The sequence below is a fragment of the Ochlerotatus camptorhynchus genome, unplaced genomic scaffold, assembly GCF_037179485.1.
Source record: "Ochlerotatus camptorhynchus isolate MF236.1 unplaced genomic scaffold, CSIRO-AGI_Acam_v1.1 ptg000141l, whole genome shotgun sequence".
Classification (NCBI taxonomy): Eukaryota; Metazoa; Arthropoda; class Insecta; order Diptera; family Culicidae; genus Ochlerotatus; species Ochlerotatus camptorhynchus.
In genome coordinates this window covers 1,447,645-1,460,832 of record NW_027040631.1, presented here as the reverse complement: position 1 = coordinate 1,460,832, position 13,188 = coordinate 1,447,645, and positions in this window count along the sequence as shown.

Below are 13,188 nucleotides of genomic sequence, written 5' to 3'. Positions count from 1 at the left end.
ATCTGAAAATGAATGGTTTGTTATTGAATCACGGAAAAAAAACATTTAGTTGCTCTTAAATGTTGAAAATTCATAATTATTATTTTATAAACTCACATTAACTTGACAACGGTTTGACTTAAAAAAAAGTAATATGTGCAAATTTAACAAAAAGGATGCGTAGAATTATTATTTTATTAAGAAATATGGGTCATTCAAGCTCAAGTGGGTACACCACCTGTGGTTGATATGTCACCGATTTGAGCCAAACTTGGCCAAAACGCTTATTTTGGAATTCTTAACAAACGCCTTTTTTTATTTTGCTCTGAAGTGCCTAGATCCCTCTCAGCTACAACCCTGGATTTTCGAGATTTTTAAAAATTTAAACTTTCAGAAGAGATTACTCCACAACCAAATAAGCTACTCGTGATATTAGTACGTCAATTGAAAGGTTTTTTAATGTAGATTCTGATAGGTGTACTCATATTTTGTTTTTGTTATAGTAACTACAGTAAATAGACCGATTACCGGCAGGTATTAAAATTGCCAAAAAATATTTTGGGCTCAAATTTTCACCACACTTTGGAAAACTCTACTACTTGATGTGTTTCCAAGGGCAAATCTAGACTGACATTTGAAAAGGGCGTAATTTCAAAATGACCATATCGAGAAAATCGCTTCTGAATTTTTATGACCTAAAAATTAATCCTATTTCACGACTTTCCATTTTCTGGATGATTTTATAAGCTTGACATATAGTAAATAGTGTAATATATCATCATGCATCACTAAAAACTTTAAAAAAAGTTTTCTTTGTCGTGAAAATGTGATGAAAACTTCATAATATTTCATACATGTTGTTACCCCCCACACTGGTGATACGCCGTGAAAGTACACCCTCGTGATTTTTTGTTTGTTGTTCCGCCTCGGTTTTTCGTTCGCAAATTTTGTGAGAGTGGAATTACGCCCGGAGATTTTTTTTTTTTTGAACTTCTTTTTGTTCGTTGTTGACACGTGTACTATCAATCGGATGCATTTCAAATGAATCGGGCGTGACTAGATACTACAGAATCAATACGTTTGGCATATTAAAACGATATAATTCGTAGTTCTGGTGCAAGGCGTAACAACCAGATGCATCATAGAGTTGAAAGTTGGAAATAGGGTAAATTATGGCTTCGGCACCCATTGACTGTTTTCGGCAACCGAAATTGAAACGTTTATTCCACTGTATTTTCCCATCAAAACTCTTCGCTGAATGTATTAAGCCGATTCCTTACCTTTTCAGCTTCAATCAGATTACATTTTTACGACTGTGAATTCCTGTTATACCATATTTTTCTTTAAATGAAATATACATACTACAAAATACGGCTGATTTCGAGTTGCCAATAATAGAACAGCTGGTTAACACGCAGTTCAAATGGAAGGGGTGCCGAAGAAAAAGAGACTGCCGACAATAGTCACTCTCACCTGAGAAGTTTGGAGCGTTGTAAAAACATGTTCAACCCGTTTTGATCAATTCTGTCGATTGGAATTGGTAGAACAGCAAGCAGCAGATAAATATCAACAAACAAACCTGTCATGTATGTGTGTGACGCTGAGAAATCGCTAATAGAAGTTCGGACGCTGCTTAGATTGACGAGAATACGTAAACTCCCCTACGTCATGTAAGAAGAAACGTTTTTGATGATTTGAAGTGATATTTTCTTCTACTTTTTCGTGTTTATCGAGTAATTTGTGAACTATTCTCTCTATATGTGGCAAAATATGGTTTGTTTACATTTTGGCTCTTCCGCCCTTTCAAATGTTAGTTAAGAAATGATTTGCACAAATAGTTTTCGAGATATGATCAGATGAGTGAGTTGAGCCCAAAATATTAAGAAATAGAAAATCCCGCCCATGGTGAAAATAGGCCATTTTTTGACAATTTTGATACCTGGTGGTAATCAGTCTGTTTACTATAACAAAAACAAAATGTGAGTACACATGTAAGAATCTACATTTAAAAACCTTTCAATTCACGTTCTAATATCACGAATAGCTTATTTGGTTGTGGAGTATCGTCTTCTGAAAGCTTAAATTTTTAAAAATCTCGAAAATCCAGGGTTGTAGCCCAGAAGGATCTAGACACTTTAGAGTAAAATCCAAAAAGGCATTTGTTCAGAATGCCAAAATAAGCGTTTTGGCCAATTTTGGCTCAAATCGGTGAAATCGACCACAACTTTTTTAAATTCTGTACCCACTTGAGCTGGAATGACCCAAATGCAATTTAATTCTATTGTGCAAATAAACAATTTTTTTTAAATTATGGATTTTTTTAAGCAAGTCCCCAGCTTAAACTCTGCACAACAGCTTAGGGCATTACTCCACAGCATCCTTTTCTAAAAAACATTTAATTACATACAACTTCTTCTCAGATTTCATTTTGATCAAATAAATCATTTTCATGTTATGATTTTCCTTAGCAGTGCTATTCTGGCAGAGTTGCCAGTCTCCTTGATTTGATGTCTTCGCTTATATACTACTTAGCACCTTAGCAACCTACGTAGCAACAGCAGTTATTGAATCGAAATAAATTTTCACTAGTCTTTAGCCACTCCTTTACTCTGCGAAAAGGTTATGGGCCCATAACTGATCATAGCCGGAAGAAAGAAGTTTCTTAAAGTAGTGAAAAATTAACTTAAGATGCTATCAAGTGAAGTTGGAAGTAGTGCTGGAAACTCCTCCGGAAACGGAGCCGGAGAGCCGGAGAGCCGGAAGCAAGAAATTGAGTTGGAGTGCTGACCGCTGGGAATGGACGAATCAGTGGAGTTGGCATGCCGTTTATCGACGGTGCGGGTCGAAAGGTCTTCCTGTAATTTCTGGACAGGATTCGAAGGGTACATGAAGTTCAAGTCCATGGCCGAAAGGCAGCCCGTGCGGAAGTTGAAAGTTCTGAGGACGGACAATGTGACAGAATACGTCAATGTACCGTTCAGAAGCAGCATGGAGAAGGATGGAGTGTGTCACCAAAAGACTTGCCCGTACACACCTCAGCAAAACGGTGTAGCGGAACGGATGAACCGGACGCTCTTCGAGAAGGCCACAAGCATGCTGAACGATTCACGTTTCCCGAAGGAATTTTGGGCCGAGGCGGTTTCAACGGCAGCGTACCTCGTAAACAGGAGTTCAACGAAGTCCCTTGAGATGACACCGGAGGAAGCATGGACCGGTAAAGAAGCCAGATATGAGACATTTGTGAATTTTCGGATCGTTAGTACTGGTCCACGTACCGAAGTTCGACAACAAATCCCAAAAAGCAGTTTTTGTTGGATACGCCGTCGATGTCAATGATTGTGATTGTGATTCAAGAAGGCAAACCGCAGGATTTGCTCGAGCTCGTCGAAAATGTGCAACAGGTGCAGTTCATGGAGCTGTATACGATCGAACAACCAAGTATGGGTAGCATCAACATCATTAAAGCAACGGGAAGCGACTCAAGCGATGCTGAATACGAAGATGCCGCCAGCGAGGATGCCGACAACGAGCCTGCGCTCCCGCTGTATTTTGATAGACAGTGGTCGCGGCAACGCGTGAATAAATCGCTACTTTAGAGGAAAACGAAACGTGGGAGTTGACGAGCCTTCCAAGCGATCGTAAGCCTATTTGGAAAAAGTTAATCTTCAAAACAAAGCGAGGAGCAACTGGTGAAATCGAGCGGTACAAGGCTCGTCTGGTCGTGAAAGGGTGCTAGCAGTTGCCAAGCATCGATTTTGACGAAGTGTATTCCCCGGTGGTACGGTATTCCACCATCCGATACCTTCTGGCGCTGGCAGTGAAGCACGACTTGGATGTGGAGCAGATGGATGCTGTCACCGCGTTCCTTCAAGGGAAGCTAACGGATGAAGTCATCTATATTACCTGCCGGTAATTCGAAGGAAGTCTGTCTTTTGCGAAAAGCACTACATGGCCTCAAACAATCCAGCCGTCTGTGGAACAACCAGCTGAATGAAACGCTGAAGAGTTTGGACTGGAGCGATTCAAAGTTGATCCATGCCTGTACTTTCGGATCGACGGTGAAAAAATGATTTTCGTCACCATCTATGACGATGATTAACGAAGTTGAAGATGTTTCTTCACAATCGCTTCAAAATGAAGGACCTTGGCGAAGCGACTTTCTGTCTGGGATTGAAGATTACACGAGATAGGAAGAACGGAAAGCTGTGGGTAGATCAGGAGCACTACATCGACAGCATTTTGCGACGGTTCAATTGTTACCGTTTGTAACATTTGTTGATGTATTTCTGTATGTTTATCGTATTCTGCATATCCATTTGAATTTAAATAATAATTGCCAATTTGACAACCCTAGTTTTAGTACATTATACAGTACCACTGTTTACTACCAACTACTGGGATAGGTGATGAGCCAACAATTGAAGTTCAGTGGAAGATAAGAGTACAGAGAAAGGGAACGGCGAGTAGCACAAAACACTTCTTCCGCCACTTGCCAAGTAACCTTAAAGAAGAGCAGTTGAACAAGCTAAAGTAAAAACCGTTAAGTTTTCCTATTAAGTATGCTCGATCGAGGTGTTCGGCCAGATCACGCCGACAGGCCTTCCGTGAGCGATTGACCGCTGGAGAGCCAGTTCCGTTCATACCCCGATCGTTCCCGCAGAGCCACAGAATCCTGAGAGGGACCCGCCAGTACCTCGTGTAAGGTGCCGGGACATAACCTCCCACCGAAGGAGACACCTCTCCACAGTCCACCATTGTGACTTGGCATACCTACTGGCGCCACCAAACGCCCTTAAGCAACCACCGTCACCATCACCAACACCGTTGTCTCCGGTGTAACCACGGCCAGCGTCACCGCCATAATCGCCGCCACTACGGACGTTAACAACGCCGAATCCACCACCAGCCTGTACAACATCACCACCGCCGTATCAACCACCACCACGTGCAGCATCACCGCACAAAAGATCCAGCAGTCGCCGGCCGGCCAGGTATCTGTAAAAAACCTACACTATACACGCCACACACGCACACACATATAATGTAATTGGTAGGGAAATAAACCTCTAAAGTGTAATTCAGTAGCTTTTTCCATTAAATCACACTATATCCGAGTCCTGATTAGCCCGGTAAATCACTCCAGCCGACCTTGAGGCTAAGAATTGCCCTCCAGATCGAGCTAGCCATCAAAAGAGGTCGTTGAATGACCCACCCTCATTGGTAGGCCGTTGCTTAGCCAAGCCCGCCGAGGTGTTTGTCCTGGTAGCCCCCTAGGTACCCCACCCTAGCAGCAACACAATCTGGTGAACTGTAATCCAGTCTCCACACCAGCGGAGGCCAGTGTCAAACTGGATAGGTCTATGGCACCGACGACGCAAGAAGAGATCACCGAAATGAAGCAGGTTCCTTACCAGGAGGCAGATGCCTGTCTCACTTATCTGGCGCAGGCGACGCGGCCAGACATCAGTTTTGCGGTCAACCAAGTTAGCCAATTCAGCGGTCAAACGCATCATCCGGTACCTGCGAGGTACTAGTTCAGTTCGGCTGACATACTCAAAGGAGCACTGCGAGGGTTTGGTTGGCTACACAGATGCCGATTGGGGAGGAGATGCGGATTCCAGGAAATCTACAACCGGTTATGTTTTCACGTTCATGGGAGGTGCGGTGTCTTGAAATGTAAAGCGACAACCAACAGTGACGCTATCCACATGCGAACCGGAATACATCGCGCTTTCTCGCACGTAATCAAGGCTACAATCCCAGAACCAAACATCTAGACATCAGGTATCATTTCGTCAAATATGTGCTAGAAAGAGGAGTCGTCGAGCTGGGATATGTTACCACGAAGCAGCAGCCAGCGGACGGTTTCACCGAGCCACTGACGACTCAGAAGTTGAAAGAATTCAAGATATTATTAGGATTCGTAGCTTAGAAAAGAGTGTTAGAAGAGATCGAAGTACGAACGATGTCCTATTTTATATACATATTGCCTTATATACTATTGTACCTTAACAACCTACGTAGCAGTTGTTGAATCGAAATAAATTTTCACTAGTCTTTAGTCTATGAAAAGATTACATCTCACCCCAGTAGGCCTGGGGTGTGGAGTTGTTCACCTCCTCGTGGTGCACCCTGGAAACGATGGATCATCAGTGCTGTAGTGCAGTGCGTCCCAGTCGGCTAATCGAACAACAAAGGAGCGGATGCGCCAGACGGCGCCTTGCGATCGATGTCAGTAAGATCGCAAGTATGAGTACTGACACACTGGCCCTAATAGGACTAAGTCGAGTGGAACCCGTTTACATAAACCATACTACGGGCTGGCGGCCAAGGTATTTCATTCTCTTAGTACCGTCGGATGGAACCGACCGAAACGACGTTTGAGCTGATGCCTTGTCCGTCTCCGTCCCATAAAACCTTGGCAGGCCTTAGAATACGTTCCTGACCGTGCCACCCAGTTGGGAAACTGCGGTGGGAATAGGTTCGGTACTACTCGCATAGGCACCCATGGGGATCACACAGCGACTATTTCAGATGCACGGTTAGGAGAGCGGTCTAAGGGGGACCCAACAGTCCGGATGATGGACACGCCAAGTCCAAAACCCAACCCAGAGTACAAGTCGCCAAGGAGGTGACCGCGAACCCATTCGCGAAGGGTGGTCTAACCAGATCTCCTCCACACAGTGATCCGAACAAGGACACCAAGCGGCCGAAACCTCCGCAAGACGCGGAGACAACCGACGAGATCGGTGGACAGCCGGAGGAGCAACCGATGGACGGGCCCGGGCTAATCAGAGTCATGAATAGCTTTGGGCCCCTCCCTAGGATGCTGGCAATCGCGGGACAGCTCGACGCCATCATCGAGTTCACGAGCACGCGGAACAGGCCTTGCGACAGCTCCGCGCAACTGTGAACGAGGCCTAGGACGACCACGAGCGGCTTAGAAAGCGACTAGAAGTCGCCGAGAGGGCGGTGTCGAAGTCTACCCAGACGGACGGCTTCAACTTCGCAGGCAACAACACGATGGCCAGCGAGGCCCTCGACTTTGCCGTGACGCATGGATAGAAGCGCGATCGGCCCTCACCCTCGCCAGTAAAGGGCGCGGCTCGCCCTAAGAGACCGAAAGTCTCTGCCCAGGTGGCGTGCGTGGCGGTGGCCCACCAGTCCAACGCAACAGTGGACGATCCGCAGAAGAGGGCTGAAATAGTGAATAGACCAATTGAGAAAAATAGCGGCTCCAAGCAGGGCGGTAAGAAGGGCGCTCCCCCGAAACCCTCCGGACAAAACTGCCCCCAAGAGCAGCACTGCCCGGAACAGGAACAAGACGAAGGGCGAGGCTCTCATCTTTAAGACGGAAGCGTCGAAATACGCGGAAGTCTTGAAGAAGATGAGAACGGACGAGCGTCTTGCGGAGATGGGCAGCAACGTGAGGAGTATCAGGCGCACTTGTACTGGCGAGATGCTCTTGGTGCTCAAGCGTGGCGCTAAAGACCCAGTCGCGGATCAGGGAGAAGTGTCTAGAGTGACAAACAGAGAACTGAGCGATATTGCCAAGTCGCTGGTGGTGGGCAAGGCCCCGGGCCCATATGGGACCCCGCTTGTGGCTCTGAGGACGGCCGTTGCGGAAAATCCAGACATGTTCCGTTCTGTTTTTCAGACCTGGGGACCCGTCAGCATACAGGCCCATTTGTTTGCTGGACACCACTGGTAAACTGCTTGAGAGGGTCATCCTCAACAGGTTGTCGGCTTACACTAAAGGTGTAGACGGCCATTCAAGCAGCCAGTACGCGTTCCGTAAAGGCAGATCCACGGTGGAAACCTTCCGCGACGTCATCCGAATTCCCGGAGGGCTGTACAAGATTTTGGAAAGCTACTTCCAGAATCGTGTGTTGAAGTACGACACAGAAGATGGTGGGCAAGGCTCCATCTTGCGCCCAGTGTTATGGAACATCATGTACGATGGAGTGTTGAGGATAAGATTCCCAGTAGGTGACGATGTCACGCTGATAGTCTGGAGCGCGGTAGTGACTGCGGTCACCCACATAGTTTCGGAACTACAACGACAGTGGCGTGCCGAGCAGCAGTTGCCTACTACCCGACTAGATCGATAGAGTATTGCTAGAGAAGCGCCATAGCGCGGTTCCGGGGAGGTCAAGGACCAAGCGCACATGATAAGGTTTAGTGGGTCGGGAGTGCAATTCTCCCATCCCACACCCTGAGTTCTTTCTCAGGTGTCTGTGAGCAGATCCCCCCCTGTATAAAAAAACAAAAGAAAAAAAATCAAAGGGTTGTGTCGTAGACACGACCGCAGTATGACGTAGAACCTATCTACCTATCTCTATCTATGATGCATGATATATGCATTTAGTTTAATATCCAACGTCCCTTCTTTGTTACATATTTTGCATACATCCGAAGTCCCTCCTTTTTTACATATTCTGCACAAAACATACTTTCTAAGCCCCGCAACTGACAGGATTTCCCGCCATTTTATTATGAATGGGGGCGGGGCAGAACGTTTCTTTTGTGCAGAATATGTAAAATAGGATGGACTTTGGATGTTAATATAATTGCTTATATAGGAGTACCAGATATGTTTTACCGTCAGTTGTGTGTAATTCACCAACTTAATATCATCGAATATGTCTTTCAAGCTAATTTTTTCTCAAGTTTGAAAGTTTTGGTGTGGGAAAGGAAAAGGGAAAAACTTCTGTTTTTACTAATAATTGTGGTTTGTTTAAAATTTATTTCCCGGAAAAAAGTGATCGTCAATGTCCATATCTTTTTCGGGTTATTGTTGGGGGGAGGGAGAGGTTGTTGAGGGGGGGGATGAGAAGAGGTTGTTGAGGGGGGGGGCGGTGAGGAGAGGTTGTTGTGGAGGGGGAGGGGGTTTACATATATTGCTTTTCCTCATTCCTCATTGTGGTCACGCCGTGATCCACCTTTAGCCGCTGCCTGTCCTGCTTGCTGGACCAAGTGCCACGCCGTCCGAACCGCTGTCTTATATCTTTTCAGGTTCAAGCAGAACGATGTGCAACCAAACCTGATAGGATTTCCCGCCGTTTTTTTATGAATGGGGCGGAGCAAAAAGTTTCTTTTGTGCAGAATATGTAAAAAAGGATGAACTTTGGATGTTAATATAATTGCATATATATATATCAGATATGTTTTACAGTCAATTGTTGGTAATTCATCGAGTGTATGTCTCCTGTTAAGCAATTTTTTTTTTGAAAATGTTGGCTCTGCATGTAAAAAAAATAATTGTTTATACATAATTGTAGTTTGCTTAAAATTTATTTCCCAGAAAAAAATTATCGTCAAAGTCCATGTCTTTTTCGGGTTATGTTAAGGGAGGAGAGGGAGAGGTTGTTAAGGGGGAGGGGGTTTTACATGCACGTTTTTTCGAGTATCATTCCTCATTGTGGTGGACACGCCGTGATCCACCTTTGGCAGCTGACTTGGACTTGCAGGACCTAGTGCCACGCCGTCCGAAGCGGTAATGAGCAGAGGCAGTTTCCAGTTTAAATGATCTTTATTTTTGTTTAACTTGGACGATTACCATATAAATTTTTACTAAGTGATTTAATTGCTTTCTTCATCTTTAGGTATGGGCAAAATTCAAAATTTGTTTTACAGAATTAGTCCTAGACTTAGTACACGGTCGACCACCTTGGTGGGATTGGTTTGTTTTGTTTTTAGAATTTGAAGAGAAACTACTTAATACTACTATTTACAGCTTAAAACTAACCTACTCTACTATATACACTTAACCTACTATGTACAAATTGCTTATTAAAGCATGTTCAGAAAGATTGCATTTTTGAATAAATTTAGTTGTCATATCATCAATTTTGGAATCTACTTTGGGAATTTCTGCCTCTTGATGGAGGTCTGCTATTCTTGTGTCGAATGGACGATCTAGGATCATCCTCAACACTCTATTCTGTGCAACCTGGATTTTATTCCTGTGGGTCTGAGCGCACGATTCCCACACCGAGGCGGCATAGAAGATCGCGGGGGCTATGATCTGTTTGTAAACAGCCAGTTTGTTTTGCCTTGAGAGGCGGGATCTGCGGCAAATGAGCGGATACAAACACCTAACCAAGGCGGAGCACTTAACTAGGGTTTTCTCTATGTGCGAGCGGAACAGGAGCTTCTCATCGAACAACATCCCGAGATAAGTAACATCAGTGGACCACTCGACCCTTGTACCATCCATTATTACGGTACAGGAGGGAGACGGTTTAAGTTTTGGCGATTGTCTGTGAAGGAACATGATTGCTTGGGTTTTCGAGGCGTTGATTTTGATTTTCCACGTGGTGGCATAATCAGTAAAGGTGTCAAGGCATCGTTGGAGCTTGTTCGTAATTTCACGAGGCATCCTACCCTTGACGGCTATCGCGGTGTCATCTGCAAACAGAAAGAACACGCAACCGTCTCCTAGAGGAGGGATGTCCGACGTGTAGATGCTGTAAAGCAGTGGTCCCAGCAGACTCCCTTGCGGAACACCTGCTGGGATCGGAAATTGTCCCGAAAGGGAACTATTCAACGACACCCTGAACGACCTTTGCTGGAGATAGTTACGGGTGATTTTCACAAGGTATGGTGGAAAGTTGGAGTTACAAAGCTTGTATATAAGTCCGTCGTGCCAGACATTTTCAAACGCCTTTTCGACGTCTAACAAGGCCATGGCTGTGGACTTGGATACAGCTTTGTTACTCCGGATGTTATTCATCACCCGCACTAGCTGATGATTGGTGGAATGCCCCTTACGGAACCCGAACTGTTCCGGAAGAAGAATGTCATGTTCCTCCACAAACTTGTTTAGTCTGCTGATGATCAATTTTTCGAACAGCTTGCTCAGCGCTGAGAGCAGGCTAATCGGTCTGTAGCTTGACGGTAGTGAAGGGTCTTTCCCAGGTTTGCGGATCGGAATGATTTTTGCCACCTTCCAGATGCTTGGAAAGTAGTGCAGCTCCAAGCATCTGTTGAGGATGGCAGCCAGCAGCGAGTGCACCCTCGCGCTGAGATTTCTCTCTAGGTTGAATATTCCGTCAAACCCGGGAGCCTTCATGTTCGTACTGTGTTTCAGCGCTGAGCAAATTTGTTCCTCTGTAATCCGTTCTTCTGGAGGGACGGCACAAGGGGAGGCATCTAACGTCTGGACGCACTGCACAACCTGGTTCTCGAGTGGACTTGGGATTGTAGACCCAAGCAAATGCGACTGGGCAATGTGCTCCCCAATTGCATTGGCCTTCTCTTCGTTGGTGATAAGCCGTTCGTCATTGACTCTAAGTGGTGGAATGGGCTTGGGGTGAGACTTCAGCACCTTGGCAACCTTCCAGAATGGTCTGGAACGGTCGTCCAGGTTCTGAACGAGCCGCCCGAAACTCTCGTTCCGGATTGAGACCATTCTGGAAGCGATCTGCCGATTCAGATCGACCATTTCGTATTTACGCTGCAGATCCCCAGTCCGCTGAAACTGGCGTCTACGAACATTTCTGAGCCGAATCAAGAGTTTGGTGTGGGAATCAATTGCTTGAAACTTACCCCTCACAGGAACTCGTCGAACGCACTCTTCGTCAGCCACGGATATGGCTTGATGGAGACCCTTCAGGGCCCGGTCGATGTCCTCCACTGTATCGAGCGGTGGGTTGTCGTCGATGTGGCGGTCGACCACGCGTCGAAACTGGACCCAGTTGACTCGATGGTAGTCCTTCCGCTGGCACGGTGCAGGGGCCACGTTGTAGCCCAGCTCGGTCAGCACCGGTTGGTGGTCCGAACTCAGGTCGTTGACGGCAACCGGCTTGGCTAATCTGGTGTTTGCCAAGAACAGGTCCAGCGTCGATGGGTTGCCCGTCGGTGATGTGAAGGTTGGTTCGTCCGGAAACCAGACGGAATAGAGACCATGCTGGGAATGGTCGAATAGCAGGCGGCCGTTCTGGTTCTGCTGGTAGTTCCGCCAGGCCTCGTGCCGGGCGTTCAGGTCCCCTCCGATTACAAAGCGGGCATTGGTGTGGGTTATGATGGCAAGGTCGTTCTTGAACTGCTGTGCTGTACCATTGCTAACGGTACATTGCCGGGGGCAGTAGACAACGATGAACCGGACGTTTCCGGTCAATGTTTCCACCTCAACGCCGACGGCCTCGATGATGGAAGTGCGGTAGTGGGGTAGGGTGCAGTACTTGATGCCTTTCTTGATGATGACCGCGACACCGCCCCCCCTGGAGCTGGTGCGATCAAGCCGGACAATGCTGTGGTCGGGCAGCCAGAAGCTGTCACCGGTCTTGAGGTGGGTCTCGGTGAGAAGGCCCACGTCGATGTCGTGCTTGCGGAGGAAGTCTGCAAGCTCAATGTTTTTCGCCCCTACGGAGCGAGCGTTCCAGTTGGCGATCTTTATGGGTTCACGGTCCATAATTAGCGACGAAGGAGATGATAGCTTGGAGCTGTTGTGTTCTTGTTGCGCAGGTGCGCTTGATGATGATGGCCTGGGCCAACAGTGTGACGATCTCATCCGTTGACAGCGGAGAATCGTCTGTAGCTTCACCGGTTGTACCGGCCAATCCCGGAGCAGGGGGATCCGTCGATGGGCCGGAGGCTTGACTGGGTACTGCAGCGGCAGCCGACTGGGCAGCAGCCAACTGTTGGTTGAGCGGGAGCGGCGCCAACACTGGAATTGGCCGTGGTTGGACCGGTGATAACGGAGGAAAGTTCTGCGCGTTGTTTTCCGGGACCTTCTTGCGACCGGGCTGGTTGTTGGACGAGGCCTTCTTCCGGATCTCGGCGTATTCGGCCCGCTTCGGACAGGCCTTACTCGTAGCCTTGTGGGCAGCACCGCAGTTGGCGCATGTGGGAGCGGCTTCCTCGATGCTGTCGCAGTCGTCGATCTTGTGGTTTTTGCCGCATTTGATGCAGCGGCTGGCCATGCGGCAGTTCCTGGTGCCGTGCCCGAACAATAGGCAGTTCGAGCACTGGGTGACGCCACGGTGGGTTGGCTTATACCGCTCCCACTTCACTACGATGTGGAACAGTGTGCGTGTCGTATGGAGATCCTTCACGGTTGTGGAGTTCTTCTGCAGATGGACCAAGTAGAGCTGGTCACGATACTTGATGGCCTTGCTGCGGGTCATCTTGTGGATTTCGACCGGCTTGAGGCCGTTCGCCTTAATCTCGTCCATTAAGGTGGTGGTGTCCATGTCGTGGAGCCCG